The sequence below is a fragment of the Hibiscus syriacus genome, unplaced genomic scaffold (assembly GCF_006381635.1).
Source record: "Hibiscus syriacus cultivar Baekdansim isolate YM2019G1 unplaced genomic scaffold, ASM638163v2 tig00117032_pilon, whole genome shotgun sequence".
In the NCBI taxonomy this organism is placed as follows: domain Eukaryota; kingdom Viridiplantae; phylum Streptophyta; class Magnoliopsida; order Malvales; family Malvaceae; genus Hibiscus; species Hibiscus syriacus.
Window position 1 is genome coordinate 961577 of NW_024063532.1, and position 3837 is coordinate 965413.

Here is a 3837-nt window from a genome sequence, read left to right on the forward strand (position 1 = left end):
TAAAGTATCTTAACGAATAGTGTGAATAATTTTTTTAAAAAAATCTCTTATTTTATGTAAAAATAATAATATGGAATGATAAGAAATCAAGCGTATTTAAGAAATTTAAAAAAAAAATAGTAAATAATAATTAAATTATAGATAATTATCGTTGAATTAAAAAAGTATAAATTAATCATCCGATTAAAAATAATAAAATGATTTTTAATAGTAAATGATATATTAGTTAACAAAATCATCATAATAATTTAATCCTTAATTTTTATATTAATTTAAAAAAAATACCCTTAAGATTTCAAAGTGAAATAAATTTAATCTTTTTCTTCACCCATTTTCATCATCTCATTCACCATCATTCTCCACAGTCATGCTGTTTGCCGCTCCTTTACTACCATCGTCAACCGTTGTCGTTCTACAGCTGATAATGGCACTAAATCTTCCTCTCTTTCTCCTCTTTTCAAATTAGATAAACGAATGTAGATATGAATTGTAAAACTGATTTTTGTATTTGAAAAATCCATCGTTTGCTCTTTGATGTAAAGCTGATTTTTGCAGCACTCGATCGTCGTTAATCGATACCAGCCACCCGATGTAAACATCGGTGAAAACCACACCATGGCCGACTACGCCTTGTACATCGAGTTAACAAAACATGAAGTACTCTGGAATGAGCAAATTAATCTGTTAAATTTAAGTTGTTACGGTTGTTTTTTTTCCGCTGGGAAATTGGTAATGGATATTATACAGGATTTTGGCATTGTTAAAAAAAATTATGGGTTTTTGCTTTTAATCCAAAATTTAAATGTTTTTTCTTAAATTCACCAATGATTCTATTTATTTTTTCCCGTCTTTTTATTTATTTTCTGAAACGATGTTAGCGTCAAATTTTTTTGTCAATGAGTTTGTTTTGAACTCCTCTGCAAACCTAAACAAGACAACATATAAGTTTAACTAAAATGTACAAAGTATTTTACTTCGCATAACTAATTTAAAAAGATGAGGAAAAAAGATTTTAATGTTATTAATAATTACAAAACAATGACGATTGATGGTGGTGGTGAAGGTACAATGATTAACATAATAAATTAAATTGATGTAATTTTTAAAAAAAAATTATAGAAACCACTAATTTTATTAAAAATAAAAATATTCAAATTACAACAAAAAATTACGACCACAAATGTAAACTAAACATATAATGATAATGATAATATTTTAAACATAAGAAAACTAGTCACTTAAGATCACACGATGATCATATAAGGAAAATGTTAAAAAATCCAACCAAATAAACTCAAACAAGATATAAATATGAATAGATCTGACTGCATGACAAACAAACCACAAAAGAGAATAAAGCTATTGAAAGACCACCGACATACCATAAATTAGCATAGAGCGATGTAAAAATACTATCCACGAACGCAAATCGCATATCCAAATTCAATCCGAGGGTCCAAAGTAGGGAAGATCATCATGATAACAAATAAGTCCCATCTTGATAAGTCATGACAATATCAAATTCAACCCTGAAAAAATAAAAGAAAACAATGATCAAATAATCGAAAACGTGTCATAAAAATATAGAAAAAAATATTATAAAGACATAAGAATGCGTGCTAAAAAGATAGAACTATTAATAATAAAAATAAGAAAAAAACAAAGATACGTAGAATTTTTCGGGTGTTGAAGAAAAAGAGATTGGGCTTTGAAGAAAATCAATTTGAAGAAAATCAATTTGAAGAAGTCGGATCAAATATCCTATGAATTATTATGTAGATCTCTTTCAGATTCTAATTTAAAGAAGAGGTGGGCTGCTGCAACTGTTGAAGCGAAGAAGACATTGTCATTAGGTAAGAAACTTGATATTAAGATTATTGGTCCTGAAAGTGAGGTTCTCAAGGAGTTAGAGTCGCTAGAACTGTGTTGAGGTTGGTGCTTGGGTGTTAGGGGTTGAGTAGGTATTTCGATTGGACAATGAGGATCCTTTCGTGGAACTTAAGAGGTCCTAGAGTAGATAAAGAAATAGGCTTTAAGTGAAGGGAAATTCTAAGATTTTGGAAGCTGACGAGTTTGAACTCAAAGTCTCCGATGGTTGGAAGATCTGGGGTAGTGCAGTTCTTTGGGATAATACTTGCCTTGAAATGGTAAGCTCTATTATCGATTCTCGCTTTATTAGTTTGAAAGGGTTTTGGCCTCGATCAGGTAGGAAGATTATGTTGCTTTGTGTTTTTGCACCATGTTTATTGTCGGGTTAGATTGATCTATGGAATTATTTATTGGGGCTTATATTGGGGAACTCTAATCATTGGTTTATAGCTGACGATCTTCTCGGGGAATACATTTGGAAGGGTTTAATCAAATATGTTGTTGGTGTAGATCACCTATTTCTGAGTTGTCCTATTATGGTGATTTTTTTAGATAATTTTGCTGCTTGGCGGAAGGTGAATTGGCCGAACTTCAATATTATGATAGAGTTGCTTTTGTTTTGTTTTTTATGTCAATCTCAAAGATTCTTGAAATGTTGGGTTTGTTGTCTGTAGTTGCTGCTTTTGGAGTTTTGGTTGAATCAAAATGAATTAGACTTTAGGGGTAAAAGGTTTGTTTTTATAGACCTTGCCTCTGTTCTGATTTAAGGGCGTTTGATTGAATTAAGGTGATGAAGTTTAGATTTTCCTATTAAGAATAACTGGTGGGAAGATCCAAGGTTGAGTCTTTTGGTTCCCGTTCCTGCCACTTGGATCTGTTGGTCATTAAAGTTCCATAGTCCTGTATTTGATTTCTGGTGTAGTTTGTATGGTCGAATTCGGGGGAAATTAAACATTCTCTCAGGGCCTATTGCGGTCGTGAGTGTAGAAAGTGCAGTAATTAAACAAGTTTCATACTCGAATATAAAAATAGAATACAACCTTCATGCCCTCTAATTACATGAACCGTACTCCGCAAGCAACTCCGGTGGAACTCCTTTACTGATGTCGGTAAAAGCACAAGATCAAACTCTTTAAGATGAAATGGTGAGTAAAGAGTGAGCTTTGGGAAGCTCAGTAATACATAACTACCAGATGAATACAATAGGCCATCGAGTATAGGGTAAAGCATAAATTCTTTAGCGGGACAATCATCATATATTATAGTGGTGAATTTAGATTCCATTAGCTAAGTCTTCAATTAAAAACAGCAATTTACGGTATTAAGGAAATATTCAGAGAGAGATAGATTCAAAAGATTGAATTGATGAGTCTTGTGTGTTCCAACAAAACAGAGAAATGTATACAGACCCTTTAAAAATATTAGTAGTTTAAAACATATTTTAGAACCACAATAATACCCTCCAATCGAACACCTATATGCAGTTTCCCTAGAACTACATCCATAAGGACTTACCCTAAGCACACTGCAAATGAGCCACCCTAAGGGAGTACCTTGGGGCCTATGGGCCTACCCAAGGGTCTCCTTAGGTCCGTAAGGATTTACCAGCTTGATCTGAGCTGAACCTCCGTGCTCCAGACTCTTACCCATACAATATCCAGAAGAAATCATATTGAGTAGTAATTTTAATATCAAAATCATGATTCAGTAGAATGTTGTAAAAATGACAATTTAATTATTTAAATCACATGAATGCTCTCCATCCGTACACAAATACAATCCTCATACTAAGGGAGTGCCTTGGGGCCTTAGAGCATACCCAAGGAATACCTTAGGTCCGTAAAGAATTACCAGCTTGATCATAGTTGAACCTCCATACTCCAGAATCCTACCCAGGCATTATCCCAATAATTGGTTCATACAGTAAACAATAGATTCCATGATCCATAAACCAAGAACGATTATATT